The 23,101-nt window shown below is 38.0% G+C and overlaps 1 protein-coding gene and 1 pseudogene across 1 annotated transcript in view; one reads left to right on the forward strand and one right to left on the reverse strand.

The window, feature by feature from the left end:
• LMBRD1 (LMBR1 domain containing 1) overlaps window positions 1-23,101 on the forward strand; it is a 203,214-nt gene that overhangs the window by 87,526 nt on the left and 92,587 nt on the right. The gene's annotated exons all lie outside the window — the stretch shown is intronic.
• LOC118856424 lies at window positions 1,851-22,489 on the reverse strand (annotated as a pseudogene).

Raw genomic sequence — 23,101 nt, forward strand, 5'->3', positions numbered from 1 at the left:
TGGCTAGAAAGCAGGGACTTGTGTGAGCTCCCCCCCAGGTCCCTCCAAACACCTATAGAAATGGCTCTGAACAAATCCTAGACCTGCAGAATCCACAAAATAACAGAGGGAAGCAGGGCTCCAGCCCAGGAAAACTTGGATGGTCACAGGGAAGGGTTTGTCGAATGCAGCTGGGAGTGGATTGGAGCAGAGCCCAGTGTGGGTGGTGCCAGGACCAACCAGACCAGGAGCCCGGGGGACCAGGCCACAGGGCCCTAATCACTGAGCTGTGGCAGTTACCAGACTTCTCAATCCACAAATGCCAAAGACAACAGAGAAGGTTAGTGGGTAGAACAGCTAGAATGGAGTGAAAGGAGTGCACAGGCGGCCCCAGCTCCAGGGGCGCGAAAGTGGTGCAGCCCTGGGGCTACTTCCAGCCATAGTAACTTCAGGCCCCAGGCCCATCAGGTGGGAGGAATTAAGTGGCAGATCAGGGCAGGAGTACACAGCCTGCTTGGATCTGAGTTGTGGTCTGGGTTAGCGGTTCTTGGGGGAGGAGGAACGCTGTTGTAGCAGAGCTTGCTGTGTAGAAATAGCTCTGAAAACAGCAGCACAAGGCCCCTAAAGCTTGGGACAAAGTACTCTCTACAAGCAGTCATACCTTTACAAAAAGTTCAAGGGTCAAGTAGTTGGCTGGGAACATGGCCAAGCAGCGAAAACAGACCCAGATTCAGACTTAGACTTTGGAATCTTTCTTTGGGAACAAAGAAGACCAAAACATACAGCCAGAAGAAGTCAACAAAGTCAAAGAGCCTACATCAAAAGCCTCCAAGAGAAATATGAATTGGTCTCAGGCCATGGACAAGCGCAAAAAAGATTTAGAAAAGCAAGTAAATGAGCTAGAGGAAAAACTGGGAAGAGAAATGAGAGTGATGCGAGAAAACGATGAAAAACGAGTCAATGACTTGCTAAAGGAGACCCCAAAAAATACTGAAGAAAATAAAACCTTAAAAAATAGACTGACTCAAATGGCAAAAGAGCTCCAAAAAGCCAATGAGGAGAAGAATGCCTTGAAAGGCAGAATTAGCCAAATACGGTCCAAAAGACCACTGAAGAAAATACCACCTTCAAAATTAGACTGGAGCAAGTGGAAGCTAGTGACTTTATGAGAAATCAAGATATTATAAAACAGAACCAAAGGAATGAAAAAATGGAAGACAATGTGAACTATCTCACTGGAAAAACCACTGACCTGGAAAATAGATCCAGGAGAGATAATTTTAAAATTATCTGGACTACCTGAAAGCCATGATCAAAAAAAGAGCCTAGATATCATCTTTCAAGAAATTATCAAGGAGAATTGCCCTGACATTCTAGAGCCAGAAGGGAAAATAGAAATTGAAAAAATCCACCGATTGCCTCCTCAAAAAGATCCCAAAAAGAAATCTCCTAGGAATATTGTCACCAAATTCCAGAGTTCCTGGGTCAAGGATAAAATACTGCAAGCAGCCAGAAAGAAACAGTTTGAGTATTGTGGAAACACAATCAGGATAACACAAGATCTAGCAGCTTCTACATTAAGGGATCGAAGGGCTTGGAATATGATATTCCAGAGGTCAATGGAGCTAGGATTAAAACCAAGAATCACCTACCCAGCAAAACTGAGTATAATGCTCCAAGGCAAAATATGGATTTTCTTTTTTTTTTTTTGAGTTAGGCATGGATTGGAGTGGTTTATTATGGAGTCTGCACAATAGTACACTGCAGTCTAGACACTGATGCGTCACTATATTGGGAAGAGTTTGGTTCCTAAGCTAAAGGTGGCTGAGTGAATGGCACAAGCGAGGAAGTTGGTGATGGCAACCTGCTGTTTATTCCACTGGGGCCTGCTTGGGTTGGTGGCTATTGTGTTTGACTTTAACTCCATACTGGGGATGCCAGAGGACTTGCATTTGCCATGGAATCATTTCCTGAGATGCAACATCATGAAATAGGATGGTATAGTCTAATTCAATAAAATCATCGTTTCTTTTCACTTGCTTGACAGTTTGTATTTTTGCCATTTTATACCACGTGCTTTCAGTGGAGTTCTGCCATATTATGTAACCATAGGCCACCCAGGCTAGGTGTCGGACTGGCTTCATTTCTGGAGAAATGTTCCCAAAACTGTCTGGAACATTCTTTGCTTCCGGTGGTTCCTTCATGGATTTGAGTCTCTCATAAAACTTACTGTCTTCCTCAGCTGGTTCTTCCCAATCTCCCCTTCAAACGTGAAGTCCACTTCTGGGGCAGTGTTTTGCCCAGCTGTTGGGTAGAGTACTTGTGCACGGCAGTTCACTGTAATTTGTTTCTGGATGATTTCTTCCACAGAAAATTTCAGGTGGTACTTATGTCCACTTCCTGGAATGTCCTCCAAGCTGGCCTGGGTGACCGTCTGAACCAGGAACACCTTGTGCGGGGTCCCTTGCTGGTAGTTGATGCAGTTCTCCGCCACCGAGGCCGCCCGGGCTGCAGGGAAGTGGGTCGGGGGGAATCTCCATCCCTGGTCTGGGGCAGCGGCAGCCGGGGCGCAGCTGGGGCTGGGGCTCCGGGGCCCACCGACGGACTGATGCAAAATATGGATTTTCAATAAAATAGAGGACTTTCAAGCTTTCTCAGTGAAAAACTAGAGCTGAATAGAAAATTTGACTTTCAAACACAAGAATTGAGAAGCATGAAAAGATAAAGAAAGAAATCATAAGGGACTTACTAAAATGGAACTGTTTTGTTTACGTTCCTACATGGAAAGATGATGTGTGTAATTCATGAGACCTCAGTATTAGGGTAGCTGAAGGGAATACACACACACACACACACACACACACACACACACACACACACACACACATACACATATAGACAGAGGACACAGGGTGAGTTGAATATGAAGGGATGATATCTAAAAAAAAAAATCAAATTAAGGGATGAGAGAGGGAGAAAGGGAGAGACAGAATGGGGTAAATTATCTCACACAAAAGTGGCAAGAAAAAGCAGTTTGTTGGAAGGGAAGAGGGGGCTGGTGAGGGGGAATGAGTGAATCTTGCTCTCATCAGATTTGACTTGAGGAGGGAATACCATACACACTCAATTGGGTTTCTTACCCTACATGAAAGTAGGGGGAAGGGGATAAAAAAGGGGGACAATGGAAGGGAGGGCAGATAGGGGCAGGAAGTAATCAAAAGCAAACACTTTTGAAAAGGGACAGGGTCAAGGGAGAAAATTGAATAAAGGGGAACAGGATAGGAGGTAGGGAAATATAGTTAGTCTTTTACAACATGACTATTTATGGGAGTGTTTTGCATAATGATACATGTGTGGCCCATGTTGAATTTCTTGCCTTCTTAGGAAGAGTGGGTGGGGAGGGAGGAAGGGAGAGAATTTGCAACTCAAAGTTTTAAAAGCAGATGCTCAAAAAAAGAAAAAGAAAGTTGTTTTTGCATGCAACTAAGAAATAAGATATACAGGCAATGGGACATAGAAATCTATCTTGCCCTACAAGAAAGTAAGGGAAAAGGGATGGGGGAGAGGGGAAGGGGGGTGATAGGAGGGAGGGCAGACTGGGGAATGGCCGTCTTGGAGTGAGGGGAGAGTAGAAATGGGGAGAAAATTTGTAACTCAAAATCTTGTGGAAGTCAATGGTGAAAACTAAAAAATATCAAGCAAAGAAAATGATCACAAAAAACAAAATTCCTTTTGATTGAATTGTTTGAACACCAGAATTCATATTTCTTGAACCTAGAGTTATTTTTATGCTATATGATGGAGCATTAGAGTGATGGGTAAGCTTTTCTTTATTAGGAAACTGAAAACCACATATGATTTTAGATAGAAGACGTGGTTGTAAATAGAAAATTGATTCTACGTACGATCATTTTACATCCCTCCCTAAAAATACTTTCTATGAGAAAAATGGCGGCTTTCATATCCAGAGTTGCATTTGCTCACTATAGAAATGGTTTCTCAAATTCTAGTGCTATATTCAAGATGTTCTTAAACAGTTGTGAATATCTTCTTTTACATTCTGAATAATAGTATACCTTTTGTGCAGTTTCACACAATCGTTTTAAACCATCTGTACTTGTTATGAGGATGGAACTCTTCTCAAGGTTCAGATTTGGTTTGCATATATCACTGGTTTATTCAATTCATGTCATATAGAGGAAAAACTTAGTGTTTTCTAACTTTTTCTGTTTTGTACAAATTGTATAGTTGAGTTCTATGGCCAGTTATTTTTATTGTTTTTAATTACACCTTTTATTTTATCATATTCAGTGTACTTTTGTTGTTAAACAATTAAAAAATATTTGTCTTTTGGCTTAAAATAGGCTAGGTCAAGTCAGAACTTCCTCTTGTCTTCATTAGCCCTTGGGATAAGTATAAAGAGGTGGAAAGCCCATTAACTTTTTGTATTGATACAATTTGTTTTGACACATCTGTGAAAAATCCAAGTTATAGCTTAATGTTATTAAGATGCTTAAGGATAGATTTAAGATTCTTTATTGGCACTATCATACCACACTTCATTTTCACTCAGTTCAGTTATTTTACTATCCCCAAATCATTATGGGTAGAAAATTAGAGATTTTTCCTAATTGTTAACTAGCTGACTCCTCATACCCATCCCTTTGTTTCTAAGAGATTATGTGATAGTTCCCAGCTTTATGCTGCTCTTTCCAAGAGTAGAATATAACAGCTTTGGACTGCCTCCCTTATATTATGCACGTCTTCTTTTCCCTCTCCCTCCCTCCCTCTTTTTTTTTTTTTTTGCCTTAATCAGAACAGCACAAAGTTGCTTTTGGATTTCACCTTTAAGTCTCAGCCACAATATTAATATTCCCTGACACACATCTCCACCCCACTGGCCGCAGTTGCTTTTACTAATCTCCCGTCCTGAGGGTCCACATTCTTCCTCTCCTACCCCATTTTTAGTGACTTTTAGATTGCTCTCAGGCTCTGGACCGTTAGGTAATTAATGAAAATCTTCAGGGTTATAGGCAAATTAATTATACTTTAGTTGTTTCCTTTTTATTTTGTTGTCTATCTGTGCTTTCTTCTGTACGTAAAGTGCTTTGAATATTTTAACTTAGTTATGTTAGCTATTCATTTATTCTGCAAACCAAGAGTGTTCTGGTGGTATTGAAGTGATCTGATTGAAGTACAAAGGCTGTGTGTCATTCTTCAATCCTAGCACCTTGGAAACTTTTTCTGGCCAACATGGTAGAAGTTGAAGAGGTGATGTTTATTCAGCTCTAAAGTGACTCGGATGGCCTTTAAGGTTTTTTCAGTATTAAGATTCTATTCATACTAATATGGTATTTTTTAAACCTACTTGTTAGTGTCCTAAATTGTTAATAAGTTGTTTAAATAGTCATATCCTTGGGTCTAGTCAGTTTATATTTATCATGCGTTTATGAAAACAGATCTCTGTCAATTGCTTAATTGTTAATTTACTTAGTGGTTTTTTTTCTTGGTTATTCCTATAATGGATTTCTTATTTTTTTGCCTTCATTTCTTTTTTAACCTTTGCTCTTAAAATATCAAAAGTGTTAAAGTAAACTTATTATTTTAAAATTGTTTTCTTGAAGTTTAAGTAGATATAATTAGATTTTTACGTCCTCTTTCACAGCTAATGTATTCCTGAAAGAAAAATCTGAATAAAAATATATGACATTTCTCCTTGTAACAATGATCAGATTTTAAATCTGGTAGAGGTGCTTACTCTAGGCTAAAGAAATCCTTCAGCGACTGTATTGACATGAATTGCCACGCGCTAACTTACCCATTTTTATGTGTGGACTACAGTGTAAGCTATGTTGACAATGTACTAATTTGATAGACTGCTTTAAGAAGGACGTAGGGTCCAAAACTTGGGAGAACATAGCTTTGCTTCACTTTGGCCAGAATAGATAAAGCGTTATGTTTAACTCTGGGTGGCACATTTTAGAAAGGACATTGTTAAGCTAAGGCATGTATAGAGGAAGGCAGCTTAGATATTGAAGGGCCTCAAGACTGTGCCATAGGAAGATGAATTGAAGAAAGTAATGAGGCTCCTTGGCCCAGGGATTAGAAGACCTGGAGGGGTGGACAGGGAGATATACTTGTTCTCTCTAACTGCACTGGGTGTAGTACTAGGAGAAAGATGATAGAAGTTGCAAGGAAGCAACTCTGGGCTCGATGTGAACAAAACTTTCCTGATAGTTATCAAAAAATGGAATGACTTCTTTGGTAGTGGTGGGTTCTCACTCACTAGGGGTCTTCAAGAAAAGGCTTGATTACTTGTATGTTGTAGGTGGGATTCTTGTTCAGGTATGGGTGTTGTGCCAAAAAAAAGTGAGCGAGACCAGGATATAAATTTAGATGTGGATTTATTGAAGTGCTCGACTGTTCAGAGTAATTACTCAAATCGAACAGCCCTGAGTTGGGGAAGAGAAAGAATATTTAAAGGGAAAGAACACAATTAGATTTCCGTGGAGATGGGGACACAAACAGTAGGACAAGCTGAGGCAGGATTATTTCTGTGGAGAAGGGAACACAAACAGTAGGGTCCGTGGAGATGGGAGTACAAACGGTGGGGTCCGTGGAGATGGGAGTAACAGTGGGGTGAGCTGGGGCAAGATGGAGAAACTGAAAAAGGGGAGCAGGGCATAACATGGGTTGAAGTAAATTGCCTAAGATCCTTTATATTTTGTATTTTTCAAGTTTGTACAAGAAAATACATAATAGTCTCTACTGTATTTTCATTACTGTTTTTAAAATGACATTCCTAGTAGCACTTGGAAATCCTTTTCGCTCATTCAGATGTTTGATATGTACAAGGCACTATGCTAAGTGTTGTGGAGGATAGAAAGGAATTACTTATTTGGCTTCTTAGATTTTATGATATGGTAGGGGAGGTACAAGACAACTCCCTGAATAACTAAATAACATAAAGTGATAGTATGTGATAATTAGTATATGAGAGGTACGAAGCCCTATTGGATGGAGAGATGTTTATTAATGGGATATGAATAGATGTTATTTAAATAGCCAGTAGGAGGGAACAGTATTAACTAAGGCTTAGAGGCAGGAAAGAACAAGTTGTATTTGGGGAATAGTGAGTAGTGGTGGGATTGTGTTTGCTACATTTCCATGTCAAAGGCATTGAAGGATGATTCAGGTTACCAAGCAGATTGGGAGTGGTTCAGAGCACAGCACAAAGCAAAGATGCAAAAAGCACCTTACTGCAAAGCAAATGTATTTGAGTGATCCTAGAACCAAAGAAAGAGAAACAGCAACATTCAGAAATAGGAGTCATAGGACAAGCTGTCCTACTTCCTGGTGACTGTAAACCATCTTGACTCTGCTTAAAATTTCCTTTAAATAAACAATCACTTAGATCATATTTAACCACAGTATACCTTGGGTTTTAAAGTACATCTTTTGGGAGCCAAGATGACAGAGCAGAGGCAAGCCAACTGAACTCTCTCAACATTCACCTCCAAACAACTTTAAAATAAAGTCTCAAATCAAATTTTTAACCCACAGTGCCAACAAAAGGTCAAGGTGAGACATTTTCCCAGCCTAAGAAAACTTAAGTCAAGAGGAAAAGAACTTGACCATAAAAAGCTATTGTGGTGGCAGGGAAGACCAAAGCATAAACTCAGAAAACAACAATGTGAAAACACCTACAACAAAGCTTCAAAGAAAATGTTAATTGGACCTGTACCCCATAAGAATTCCTAGAAGAGTTAAAGACAGAGATAAGAGGCTTAGAGGAAAATTGAGAAAAGAAAGGAGAGTGATACAAGCAAATTATGAAAAGAGAATTTACAGCTTGGTAAAGGAAGAACAAAAAATACTGGAGAAAATAACATCTTTAAAAAGAGAATTGGCCTAAAGGAAAAAGCTACACAATCTCACAAAAAAGTACCTTAAAAATTAGATTTGTTCAAGTGGAAACTAATGACTCCATGAGACATCAAGAAACAAACAAAATCAAAAGAATGAAAAAAGTAGACAAAAATGTAGAATTTCTTATCAGAAAAACAATTTACCTGGAAAATAGATCAAGAAGAGGTAATTTAAGAATTGTTCTAGTACCTGAAAACTGTGATCAAAGAAAAAGCCTAGACATTATATTTTAAGAAACTGCCAAGGGAAACTGCCCCAAAATCTTAGATCCAGAAGGTAAAATAAAAATTGAAGACTCCACCAGTCGCTTGAAAGAAATCCCAAAATGAAAACTCCCAGACAAATTCCAGAGCTCCTATGTCAAGGAGAAAATATTGCAAGCAGCCAGAAAGAAACAATTCAAGTATCATGAAGTCACACTCAGGATCACACAAGACTTAGCAGCGTCCATGTTAATGGAGCAGAACAGGTGGAGTATGATATTCTGGAGGGCAAAAGATCTAGGCTTAGAACCAAGAATCACCCAGCAAAACTGAGTATAATCTTTTGGGGAAAAAATGAATGTCTAATGAAATAGCATTCAAGCATTTCTGATGAGAAGACCTGAGTTGAATAGAAATGTTGACATTCAAACACAAGACTCAAGAGAAACATAAAAAGGTAAACAGGAAGGAGTAAATGTAAGAATCTTTAATAAAGTTAAACTTTACATTCCTGTATGGGAAGGTGATACTGACTTCCAAGAACTTTATCATATTAGGGTAGTTAAGATGAATTTACATAAACAGAGGGCATGACTGTAAGTCAGTTATATTGTAATGATGTAAAAAGGAAAAGAATGCATGAACAAGAAAGGTGAACTAGGAGAAAGCAGAAGGGAAAGACAGAATGGGAAAAATTTTCTCTCATAAAAGAGGTATACAAGGAAGAGCTTTTACAATAGAGGGGGAAATGAGGAGTGTGCGGTAGGCAATGCTAGAACCTCAGTCTCATCAGAATTGGTTCAAAGAGGGAAGAATATATGTACACACTAGGTTGTAGATAGAAATGTTACTTACCCAGTAAGGAAATAGGAAGGGTAGGAGATCATAGAAAGGGGGTAGTGATAAAAGGGAATTCAGATTAAGGGAGGCAGTAGTTAGAAGTCAAATAGACTTTTGAGGAGGGACAGGAGAGGGGGGAGGGAGAGAGAGAAAGCGGGGGGGGGGACAGAGAGAGGAGAGGAGAGAGAGATGAAGAAACAGAAGAAAATGGAATGTAGGAAAAACATAGTAATCATAACTGTGAATGGGATGAGCTCACCAGTAAAATGGAAGCAGATAGCAGAACAGATCAGAAACCTGAATCAGTTGTTTACAGGAAAATACTTACTGAAAAAGAAAGACACACACAGTAGTTTAAAATAAAGAGCCAGAATAGAATTTAATATGCTTCAGCTAAACCAAAAAAAAAAAGACAGAGGTAGCAGTTATGATCTCAGACAAAGCAAAAACAAAAATACATATAATTAAATGGGAAAATCAGGGAAACTACATTTTGCTAAAAGGTACCGCAGACAATGAAGTATTATAAAAAAAAATCATAGCAAGTTTCTCTGATAAAGGACTCATTTCTCAAATATATACTGAGTATAAAACTTGAGTCAGATTTATGAAAAGAAAAACATTCCTCAATTGAAAAATGTTCAAAGGATGTAAACAGGTAGTTTTCAGAAGAAGTAATCAAAGCTATCTATAGTCATGTGAAAAAATGTTCTAAATTACTATTGATTTGAGAAATGTAAATTAAAACAACTCCTGAGTTGCCACCTCATGCTTATCAGAAATGACAAATGCTGGAAGAGATAAGGAAAAAATAGGTACACTAAGGAATTGTTGGTGGAGTAGTGAACTGGGCCAACCATTCTGGAGAACAATTTGAAACTAGAAATTAGACATACTCTTTGACCCATCAATACCACTGCTAGGTCTGTATCCCAAAGAGAAAAGGAAAAGGACCTATAAGTGCAAAAATATTTATAGCAACTCTTTTTTGTGGTTGCAAAGAATTGGAGATCAAGAAAATGCTCATCAATTGGGGAATGGCTAAAGAAGTTGTGGCATATGATTGTGGGGTAACATTATTTTGCTATGGGAAATGATGAGGCAGTTGGTTTCAGAAAAAACATGCCAAGACCTATATGAACTGGTGCAAAGTAAAATAAGAATTAAGAGATCATTGTGCATAGTAATAGCAGTGTTGTAATGATGATCAGCTGTGGAAGACTTGACTACTCTGATCAATATAGGATGTTCCTAAAGTCTGGACACATAGGCAAAAATGCATATTTTCAAGAAGTGAAATGAATGAAATTTTTATTTAATTGCAATATTAACAAATAACATCTTCAATATGATTTCCATCATTTGTGATGCAAAGGTTGGTGCACTTTGCAAGATTCATGTGAAGTCGATGCAATAACTCCACATTGCCATCAACTCCCTATGTGTCCAGACTTCAGGAACACCCTGTACAATGATCCAAGACATTTCCAAAGGGCTCATGATGAAAAAATGCTATCTGCCTCCAGAGAGAGAACTGATAAACTCTGAATATCAATTGAATTATGATTTTTCACTTTATTTTTCTTGCTTAAAAAACTATGGCTAATAGGGGAATATGCATCATTTCACATATATGTTGATATATGGCTTGCCTTTTCAGTGGATATGGAGAGCAGTAGAGGGAGGGAGAGAATTTGGAACTCAAAATTTAAAAAGAAAAGAATGCAATAAATGAATAATAAATATAAAGAATGAATATAATGTGTCTTTCTTGCTTATTTTTATCTTGGAACTACCCTGCATATTCAGACCTCAAGATTCCCTCCCCAGTTCTTGAGGTCCTGGAGAGGGCAAGGACAAGAGCTGAACTTTTATCAAAACTTTAGTCTTTCTGATTGCCTATATGACAGCCTCTCCTTTTTCCTTGTAACAGAATTATCCGCAAAGGAGAATCAGTAATTTTTCTAGTTCATCTCTCAAGACATTCATTTCTTTGCCCATCATACTTTTATGTAAAAGTATTTAAAAAGTAAATTAAAAGTATTTAGTACAGGAGATCATCAAAATTCAAGTTGTTTGATTAATTTCCATTTTGCTGTCATTTCATTCATTTTTCCTCAAGGGTTATGGTTACTTGGTTATTTCCCATCAGATTATTTATTAAAAGGGGAGAAGTTACTTACATCTTCCATCAGACTCCCATCCCCCAGTTATACATTAACATGATCATTACCTCCTGAGTGTTCAAGAAAATCTACTCCTTTTTAGGCAAATAGTAATCACAGTGCTATCTACACTTGTGTACTAGTATAACAGTTTGCCTCTTTGAAGACCATTTCTCATATGTTGTTTCATTAACTCTTTAAAGTGACTTGTGATTGAGGTTTTTGTTCCTGATTTACACATGGAAAGGTTGGTGGTTGGTGAGGTTGGCTGAATACTCTTTGCTTGAAATGCAGATGAATTCATGATTTGTCCAATCAATCTAAAGACTCAACTATTTCCTAAGTTTATCCCTTATAGTTTTACCCCCTAGACTCTATAACAACAGTAGCATTGAAAAACAGTTCCATAGGTAATATCTTCTTTTAGTCTCTCCAGAGTTGGTTAAAGAATTTCTTAAGATGAAGATGGCAGCTGGAAAGAAGGGACTAGCGTGAGCTCCCCGCCGAATCCCTCCAAAAACGTATAAAAAATGGCTCTGAACCAATTCTAGAACTGCAGAACCCAGAAAACAGCAGAAGGAAGCAGGTCTCCAGCCCAGGACAGCCTGGATGGTCTCTGGGTGAGGTCTTTCCTGCATGGAGCTGGGAGCAGAGCAGAGGGGAGTGGAGCAGAGCCCAGCGTGAGCGGGGTGGACCAACCAGACCAGGAGCCGGGCGGAGCGTGCCCTAGTGCACTGAATCAGTGAGCTGCAGAAGTTATCAGACTTCTCAACCCACAAACACCAAAGACAACAGAGAAAGTTAGTGGGAAAAGCTGCTGGGGACAGAGTTTAATAAGGAGTTCCGGTTTGGCCACCGCCCTGGGGGCAGAGGAGGTGGGGCAGCTACAGAACTACAGCTGCAGTTGCTTCCAGCCCCAGGCCCACCTGGTGGGAGGAATTAAGTGGCAGATCTGAGCAGCATTGCAGAACCTGCTGAAGATCTAAGTCCAGTCCGGGTTGGGGGTTCTTGGGGAAGGAGGAGTGCTGGTGTGGCAGAGCTGGCACATCCCCCCAGGCTTGGAACATAGTTCTCTTAACTCTACAAGCAGTCATACCCCACTGAAAAACTCCAGGGTCAAGTTAGCTGGCTGCGAATATGACCAGGCAGCGAAAACGCACCCAGATTCAGTCTCAGACTCTGGAATCTTTCTTTGGTGAGAAAGAAAACTAAAACATAAAGCCAGAAGAAGTCAACAAAGTCAAAGAGCCTACAACAAAAGCCTTCAAGAAAAACATAAACTGGTCTCAGGCCATGGAAGAGCTCAAAAAGGATTTGGAAAAGCAAGTTAGAGAAGTAGAGGAAAAATTGGGAAGAGAAATGAGAAGGATGGAAGAAAACCACGAAAAAACAAGTCAATGACTTGCTAAAGGAGACCCAAAAAAATACTGAAAAATATACTGAAGAAAACAACACCTTAAAAAATAGACTAACTCAAATGGCAAAAGAGCTCCAAAAAGCCAATGAGGAGAAGAATGCCTTGAAAGGCAGAATTAGCCAAATGGAAAAGGAGGTCCAAAAGACCACTGAAGAAAATACTACCTCAAAAATTAGATTGGAGGTAGTGGAAGCTAGTGACTTTATGAGAAATCAAGATATAAAACAGAACCAAAGGAATGAAAAAATGGAAGACAATGTGAAATATCTTATTGGAAAAAACCACTTACCTGGAAAATAGATCCAGGAGAGATAATTTAAAAATTATTAGACTACCTGAAAGCCATGATCAAAAGAAGAGCCTAGATATCATCTTTCAAGAAATTATCAAGAACTGCACTGACATTCTAGAGCCACAGGGCAAAATAGAAATTGAAAGAATCCACACATCGCCTCCTCAAATAGATCCCAAAAAGAAATCTCCTAGGAATATCGTTGCCAAATTCCAGAGCTCCCAGATCAAGGAGAAAATACTGCAAGCAGCCAGAAAGAAACAATTTGAGTATTGTGAAAACATAATCAGAATAACCCAAGATCTAGCAGCTTCTACATTAAGAGATCAAAGGGCTTGGAATATGATATTCCAGAGGTCAGTGGAGCTAGGATTAAAACCAAGAATCAACTACCCAGCAAAACTGAGTATCATACTCCAAGGCAAAATATGGATTTTCAATAAAATAGAGGACTTTCAAGCTTTCTCAGTGAAAAGACCAGAGCTGAATAGAAAATTTGACTTTCAAACACAAGAATCAAGAGAAGCATGAAAAGGTAATCAAGAAAAAGAAATTGCAGGGAACTTACTAAAGTTGTACTGTTTTGTTGACATTCCTACATGGAAAGATGATGTGTATGATTCATGAGACCTCAGTATTAGGGTAGCTGAAGGGAATATATATATATATATATGTTTATGTGTATATATGTATAAGTGAATGTGTATGTATGTATATATGTATGTATATATATATATAGAGAGAGAGCGGGCACAGGGTGAGTTGAAGATGAAGGGAAGATATCTAAAATAAAATCAAATTAAGGGATGAGAGAGGAATATATTGAGAGGGGGAGATAGGGAGAGATAAAATGGGATAAATTATCTCACATAAAAGTGGCAAGAAAAAGCAGTTCTGTAGGAAGAGAAGAGAAGGCAGGTGAGGGGGGAATGAGTGAATCTTGCTCTCATCAGATTTGACCTGAGGAAGGAATACCATACATACTCAATTGGGTATCTTACCCCACAGGAAAGAAGAAGGAAGAAGATAAAAAAAGGGAGGGGGGATGATAGAAGGGAGGGCAGATGGGGGTGGAGGTAATCAAAAACAAACACTTTTGAAAGGGGACAGGGTCAAGGGAGAAAATTCAATAAAGGGGGATAGGTTAGGAAGGAGCAAAATATAGTTAGTCTTTGACAACATGAGTATTGTGGAAGGGTTATACGTAATGATACACATTTGGCCTATGTTGAATTGCTTGACTTCTTAGGGAGGGTGGGTGGGAAGGGAAGAGGGGAGAGAATTTGGAACTCAAAGTTTTAAAAACAGATGTTCAAAAACAAACGAGTAAATAGTTTTTGCATGCAACTAGGAAATAAGATACACAGGCAATGGGGTGTAGAAATTTATCTTGCCCTACAAGAAAGAAAGGGAAAAGGGGATGGAAGGGGAGTGGGGTGACAGAAGGGAGGGCAACCAGAATATGCCATCTTGGAGTGAGGGGGAGGGTAGAAATGGGGAGAAAATTTGTAATTCAAAGCCTTGTGAAAATCAGTGCTGAAAACTAAATATATTAAATAAATTAAAAAAATTGCATAACGTAAAAAAAAAAAGAATTTCTTAAGATATAGTATAGGAAAGACCAGAGATAACAACAGTAGTTCTCAGCCGTTAGCATATGTTGTGTGAACCATTTTAACCATTTAACTTAACCAATTTAACCAGAGTTATTAAACTGCTTGTATACTTGGACCCAGCAATACCCACTACTAAGACTATTTCCTAAGATTATTAGAGAAAAAGGAAAAGAACCTATATGTTCTAACATATTTACAATTCTTCTCTTTGTGATGGCAATGAACTGGAATTTGTGGAGATGCCCATCAGTTGGGGAATGTCTGAAAGAGTTGTGTTATGTGATTGTGATGGAATACTGCCATGGTATAAGAAATGATGATCTTGGTGATCTCACAAAAACATGGATAGACTTGCATGAAATAATGAGCAAAATGAGCAAAACCAAGAGAACATCATATACAGCAACAGCAGTATTGTTTAAAGAACAACTTTGTGTGACTGAGTCATTTTGACTGTTATAAATACCCAAACTAACTACAAATGATATAGGAAGATGATATCTGCATCCATAGAAAGAGCTGATTAATAGAAGTATGTATAGAGTGAGTGTGTGTGTGTATTTGTGTGTGTGTGTGTGTGTGTGTGTGTGTGTGTGTGTGTGTATGTATGTATGTGTGTCTAATGGTAACTACTGGGCGGGGGGGACTTGTATCACAGGTAACAAATAAGCAGGCCCCAGGCCCCACATCTTTTTGCTAAGTAGGCTCTGAGACCTTAAGGCCCTGAACAGGGTATATGAGCTCACTGGAAGAATATCCTGTGATTTGACCAGATGAGACTCTGGATAGCTGTCAAGAGGTCCCTGGCATTGAAAACCCAGATGTTAATGCTTTTCTCTCTCTCTCTGGTAACTGTATGTATTGTTATAGTTAGACAGTTACAGGCCTGTCTACTGGTTTGTGTTTATTTGCTCTGTTTATATAATGTATGCTTGTAATTTCTGTTTGAATTTGCTCTGAAGTTCAGGGTGCTGGCTTTTTCCCCTGAACTAAGTGAATGATATATGTATGTTTAATTAAAGTGAGATTGTCAACCCCTTAAAGTTGCTTTCCTTAGAAAAGCAGATCAAAGAACTTGTGCTAGCAGCCCTCCTGTGTGCTTTGTTGTTCTTGTGTTGGTCTTTCACCTCCACAGCAGCTGCTAGCAACATTGCTATTACACATGGGAGGGCTGCTAGCAGGTGTTCTAGCACAGGTTCACTCTTGATCTGGGCAGACAGGAAGACAGAAACGGAGTCATTATAAAGAGTTAAATAAGCTTTACTTTATTATAATATCTCCTCAAGAGAGTTGCTGACAATGGGAACACAAACTCCTACAGCTTCCCTAATCTTTTTGAAGGGGTGGGCAAGAATATAGTAGGTACAGGTCCCTTAAGTTTCAGTGGGGGCTGGTTGAGGTAAACACAGGTTCCCCCCAAGCTTTGATCAAGGCATGCATAGCATTCTAGCTTGTGCATTCAGATTCCCCTAAGGATTCCCCACTTACTGACCAGTGCCCACTTGAAGTTAGAGAGTAACAGAAAAATAAGGCATTTTGCCAACATTAAGCTCACAGGTTAACTTTAGCAATATCAGCATTCAGCACAAGAGTAGTAAACATTATATTATGTCATCCCCATATCTCACTGCGCAGTCCCAGTAGAAACTGTTTACAACTGTGACCCTGGGAAATTATATCTAGGATCCTGGGAGCTGCAATCTAAAAAAGAATAGTAAAATCCTCCTTACTTACAACTTTATTATAGATTTGAAAGGAATAGCGAGTTGTATATAATTTGCAGTTTCATGTACAATGAATGTGCATTTTCTATTCTGTAATGTTATGGAAATGCTTGTTTTGTTTCTTAAGTTCAGAATAAAGTAAATAAAAAATTTTAAACCATTTAAAAAAATCATCCATGTGATTGGCAGATTGTATTTTTTGTGGTGAGAAATCTGTTCAGTCTGTACCATTTGTCCAAGGTCATAGTCCATTCAGTCAGGAAGAGAGTGACCATGGCTCTACAGATCCTGGGTACTTTTCTTTGCCTGAGGATTTTAGATTGCCTACCTAGTTCTCTTCACAATCTTTGTCACAACGTTGTTTCTTATACCTGGCCTACCACTCAATTAATCATCATTTATTACATGCCTGCTGTGTGCCAGGCATTGTGCTAAGCACTGGAGATAAACACAAAAATGAAACAATCCCTGTCTTCAAGAATTTTACATTGTCAATTTAATTAGGCAAACATACAGGGACAGTTGTTGACTTAATCTTGTTCTTTACCTCCTGGAATGACATAATTATCTAATGAAAAAGCTGACATTTATACCTCCTCGCACTGAGAAAGCTCCAATATTATCTCTATTAGCAATTATGGATCTCTTTTTTATTAGAAAGACTTTGTCTAGGTACTTTCTAACATCATACTTCCTTGACTGATCCTCAAGTGATATCGGATAAGTTGGCCACAAATCATTGGGAGATAGAATATATTTTCTGCCCAGAAGTGACTGGGAATGGCTATTTTGGTGCTAGAAACTGAGCAATATGGGTAAAATCTGGCAGGGATAGTGTCTTCAGTGAAGCAGTTTGCTGGTATTAATAACATATTTACATAGTACTTTAGTATTCATAGGGTATTTCCACATGCATTATCCTGATTAGTAACTGGAATTTTTAAGGTCTTTGCCTTTGAATAGCTTTACTAAAATAATAAAGAACATTACCTTGTTCTTTGAAAGCTCAGAATCTTGCTGATATAAGGTCACAAAAAATGGCGAGCTTAGCGTCAGAGTGTCTTATGTCACCCATTCTATTATTCCAGAATTGATTTCCTGTAAGCATTATATGTCTTGAATTTCTTAGTTCATTCAACCTAATCGACATTGGTAAGCATCATGGTATAGTGAGAAGAACACTGAATTTGGACTTGAAAACCTAGGTTCTCATCTCAGCTCTCCCACTTGTTATCTGTGTATCCTTGGCCAAATAATTTAAGCTTTTAGGGTCTCAGTTTCCTTATTCATAAAATGAGGGAGTTAGGTTAGATGACATATAAAGACCCCTTCTGCTCTTAATCTATTACCTATATCATATAATTGCTTCACAGTCAATTTTGTGACATCATGATTGGTGACGGAATTGATTAGAATTCTGATATCTTTTAATGTTGTTTACTTTGACATTATTTTGGTCACTTGGTAAATTGTTCTCCTTTATTCCTTTATCAGTTTCTTTGCTTCTTTTCAGTTTCATACAAGTATTGCCAAGGAAGTTTCCAAGAATTCTTCATTTTCTTTTGTGATTTTTGCTGCTACTACAAGTATTTTTGTGTGTATGGGACTTTTCCCTGTCTGTGGTCTCCTTTGGATATATGCATACTAAGAGTTATGGTTATTGCTGGATCAAAGAGTGTAAACTAATTTACTGACTAGCAGGATTTCCTGTTGTTTCACAGAATTGTTTAACCAGTTTATAACTTCATTAACAATCTGTTTGTATGCCTGTTTTTCTACAGTTATTTTTTTTAAAGTTTTCTTTTTTTTTTTGAACAAATCTCTTTTTATCTCTTCTAATCTGTGAATGAGATAAAAGCCTCAGCATTGTTTTAATTTACATTTCTTATTAGTGATTTTGGACCATGTTTTCATAAGGTTATTGATAATTTGCATTTCTTCTTTTGTAAACAATATTAAGAGACTTAAAGGAGTCTCTTCCTTTGGGTTGACTTAGACTTCAGAGGACTCTTGATGAAACATATTTTTTAGAATTGGTAGAAAACAGCTGTGGAAGAATCATATATTGTCAGATATGACCAATATGTTGCTTAACTTTGTCATTGGGGAAGTTCTATTTGGAGAATGTGCCAGGAGAAGTCATTGGAAAGTTACTTTATTTTTTTTTAAAGAAACAGCAAAGAATTTTATTTCCTTTTCTGAGATTAGGTTATTTAAATTTTTGTTTGGTTTTCTGTTAGTTTGGTTATTTTATATTTTAAGTATTTCTTTATGTCTTTTGTATTGTCAAATTTTTTTTTAGCAGTGATCGAGCATTTTAATAAAAAGAAAAAACCTGCCTGGTCTTATCCTTTGATCATTTATTTAGTGGTGCATAGCTCTTGTTCTTATATTTTTATATCAATTTCCTATACACATTTTGGCTATGAGAGCTTAGTCAGAGATGCCACAGTCTTGCTTGGGGAATTTTTTTCATAGGTCATTTCCAGGGAGTTTTTGGCTTGGTTTCCACAGGTCACTTCTATTGCAGTAACTGCTCCCATTTCTGAGCTGAGCCTGCTGCTGTGCTATCTTCAGTTGCCGCCAGCCAGCATCTTCTCTGTATGATAGGCCATATTTCTTGGCTGCCCCCGGATGGGCATTTCTCTGTTCTTGCTGTTTTAGATACTCAGAGGGAGGTACCTGTGTACTCTAGCTTTGTTATGGCCCATTTCTTGGAAATGTGTCCATTTGCAAATAGATCATTAGAGCTTGAATGGCCTTTAAAGAGCATCTAAACCAGCATCCCATATCTTATAGGTAATGAAACAGACCAAGAGAGGAAAAACGATCTTATTGACTTCACCCAGCTAGTTAGTAGCAGAACTGAAACTAAAACTCAGATTTCCTGACTCCCAGTCTGTCTTACCTCATAACAAATGAGTCATTATTTTAAATTTTTTATTAATATATTTTATTTCTATATTACCATTTTAAATTATCTTTTCCACTTCCTTTACTAAGCAAGCTACCTTTAAAAAGAAAAGGGGAAAATTCAATTTACCAAAACTAACCAACATATATACTGAGTCTGATAGTATATGGAAAATTCTACATCCAATGTTCAATCTTAACACAAGCAAAATAAACCACTGTCCAATGACTCCTCCCCTGTCATAGTCCCCAAATAGGACCCTCTCTCATGACAAAGTGACCCATGAAATCCAAGTTTGTAAAAATGTTGAGTCAAAATTATCTCTTTTGTTTTTATTTGTATTTATAAATATAGGTAGCTTTATGTATATTTCAATAACAGACCACTTCAGAAGCTTGGTAAAATTCTATTTGAACTGGAATGCCTATGATTTTTTTTAACATCCTTCCCAAACTGGGACTGAGTTGATTAATTAGTTTGCAAATTTTCCTAACTCTTTGCTGATGGCAGTTATTTTGTGGGTGAAATAAACATCACAAGGAAAATGATAAATTGGATATAGTCCAGAAGAGGGCAACCTCTCATTCATGCATTTGAGGATTGTTTGGACAAACTAGGAATCTTTAGCCTGGAAAAGGGAAGATTTGGGACACATTAGATGTCTTCAAGTATTTGAAGGACTTTCATTTGGAAGAGTAATTAGATTTGTCCTCCTTGGACCTTGGGAGCAAAATGAGGAGCAATAGGTAGAAGTTGTAGATGCAAATATAGGTTCAATATAAGGGAAAATGCCATGACTATTAGAACTGGCCAAAGTGGAATGAGCATCTTCAGGAGGTTGTATTGGTAATTGAGATGGACTTTTAACACTTCTTCAGTCAGGTGCACTTGAAGAGTTTGGCCTTTGTTTCCTTGATTAAATCAGGAGTCCTTGATGACCTTCTTGGCTTAAGGGAAAGCCTAGTTTACATGGGTTTGAGTGACATGTTTGTGACATCAGAAGCTTTTAGATCACATGGGTTTAAGTCTCATTTTTGTGCCACTTTTAGGTCCCATGGATGAGTTGCATGTGTGACTCACCTTTGACCCTAAACAAGATATATAAACCCAGAGGTTGGTGTTCTCCCTTGGGGGCTCTCACTCTTGGAGGAGTGTTGATGTGGAAACTCTGGGCTGCTGTAGTTAAGAGCCCTCCAGCTTGTGAACCCAGATGTTGATGCCACCTTGGTAACTATGAGTTGTATTTGGTCTGTTTATAAATGTACATTTGTAATTTGTTTGTATTTGCTCTGAAGTGCAGGGTGCTGGCTTTCCCCCCTGAACTAAGTGTGTTTATATGTATATGTTAGATTAAAGTAGGATTGTTAACTCCCTAATGCTACTTTCCTTAGTAAAGCAGATCAAAGAACCGGTGCTGGCAGCACCCTTGTTGTTGGGCTTGTGTTGGTCTTTCAGCCCCACAGCAGCTGCTAGCCAAATTGTTGCAACGGAGGTGCAGTGGGTTTGTATGGTAGAGGTTCAAAGAATACTTGTCTAGTGTAATGTAGTGTAATACAGAAGGGAGTCTCTCGAGCTCCCTTCCAACTTTGAGGTTCTGAGATTACCCTATAAATTATTTTCTGAGACTATATTTTATAATCATTTTTTTCTGAAATTCCTGTTGTAGGGATTTTGTTTGGATCATTCATTTGCTGTAAGCATTTGCTGTTTGTTCCATAAGCATGGAAACCAATAAACAGAAAGTCAATAAACATTTAAGTGCCTACTACGTGCCAGGCACTGTGCTAAGTGCCAGGCATGTAAAAATAATCAAAAGACAGCTCCTACCCTTGCTGAGGGCCTCTTTTGCTGAGAGAGTGTAACAGTATTGTTGCTTGCTGCTACTGTGGCTGTGTAAGACCAACACCAGCACACAAAAGGGCTGCAAGCACAAGTTATTTGATCTGCTTTTCTAAGGAAAGCAACTTTAAGGGGTTAACAGTCTTACTTTAATTAAACGTACATACACCATTCACTTAGTTTAGGGAGAAAAGCCAGCACCCTGAACCTCAGATCAAATATGAACAGAAATTACAAGCAGAGACTATATAAACAGAGCAAATAAACACAGATTGTTCTCTCTATAGCAATACATAGTTACCAGAGAGAAGAACCAACATCTGGGTTTTCAAAGCCGGGGGCGGGGGCGGGGAAGCTCTAGCGGCTACCCAGAGGCTTGTCTGATCAAATCACAAGACACTCTTCCAGTGAGTGAGAGCCCCAAACAAAACACTAACCTCTGAGTTTATATACCCTGTTCAGGATCAAAGGGCATCACAACCATGCTACTCAAATTTAAGTGAACTAGGCTTTCTTGTTTCTTAAGCAGGTCATCAAAGACTCCCGATTTAATCAAAGAAACAAAGGCCAGACTTAAAGGCACTTGATTACCTCAGTGTTCCAAAAGAGAAAACAGCCAAAAAGAGAAAAAAAGTCCTACCTTAATTACCATTACAGAGAGAGAAAATGATTTCTTTGTTTTATCAAGCACCTACTATGTGCTAGGCACTGTGCTAAGTGCTTTACAAATATCATCTCATTTTATTGTCATTCGAACCCTGGAAGGTTGGTGCTATTATTATCCCAGTTTTAAAGTTGAGAAAACTGAGGTAGAACTTAAGCCACTTGTCCATTGTTACACAGCTAGTATTTATCTGATGCTACATTTGAACCAAGTCTTCCTGATTGCCGGCCCAGTGTCTATCCATGGCACCATCTAGCTGCTTCAGGAAGAATAAGAATAAACAGTTATGTATCTGTGTATCTTGCCTCCCCAACTAAAATAATGTGTCTGGAACACAGGACAGTATTTTTCACTAATTTTGTGTTTTGCTTAGTGTTACCAGGGGTTAATAGGTACTAACTAAATGAATTAGTGAATGAACTTTGATCTGATTAGTTTTATCTTTCTCTCATTTTCACTTTCTTAATGACCTCTACTTTTATCCCAAAATGGAACTTTTTTCTCCTAGATATCCTGTCGCTCTTGTCATGTCAGTCTTGGCTTTAAGTGTCTGATGTGATGTGGGAGTGTTATTACAATTCTTAGTTGGAAGAGATTGGAAAATCTTTTACTTATGTAAGCTACCAAGAAGTACACACATGTAAAGAGAAGTCACTGTCAGACTTTTTTTTCTTAAGGGAAAGCAAACAAGGAGTTTTTGCAAATATATTTGAATGACTTATTTAAGCTTATTACCTTAGTTTTAGACTGAATTAAGAACAAATCTTTCATCTTACAGTACTGTAATATGTCACACATTTTACTAAAATACAAACAAACCCCAAACCTTAAAACTTTATATTAAACATACCTGATCCTCATGGAGCTTGTGTATTTCCATGACCTTCTTGATTTGATCTATCTTCATGGAGCCTAATGATAATATGAAAAATTGAGGCAGCAGTGCTGTGAATCACTTTCACAGATGATATAATTTGCGTCTATGTTTTTATTAATGTGTTTTGCACAGAGATGATTTTATCTAGCCCCAGGTATTAATACAATAGTTGTCATTAACTATAAGTTGCCATTTGAATGCATGGCAGAATTATATATTACTTTCAGCATGATAGGCAGATTAGTTTTTGAGTGATTTTCGTGTATCTCATTTAACTTGTCCTCGAAAGATGAACATAATTGGTTTTGTATTTTTCTAAAACATTTAATAACTTATTTGATCTTTTTGTGTCTTTTTGGTGTAACTTCCAAGCAATTACTCCCTTTATTGTCTTGAGGGAACAAAACATTTAACAGATTAGAGAGTGATTCCAATTATCAGACCAGAAAAACCTATTTTTCACTCTTTAGAGAGATTGTGCTAGATTTTTCTTTGTTGGAAAGTAAACTTTCCTAACCTGAAAAAGAACTCCCACATAATATACTGCCCTTTAAATAACATCTTTTATTAAACAATGAACAAGTTTTAAAAAATTTGTATTGATATCTTTTGTTTTTATTATCACTGAGATTTCCCCCAGAT

This window comes from Trichosurus vulpecula, chromosome 7 (assembly GCF_011100635.1).
Source record: "Trichosurus vulpecula isolate mTriVul1 chromosome 7, mTriVul1.pri, whole genome shotgun sequence".
In the NCBI taxonomy this organism is placed as follows: Eukaryota; Metazoa; Chordata; class Mammalia; order Diprotodontia; family Phalangeridae; genus Trichosurus; species Trichosurus vulpecula.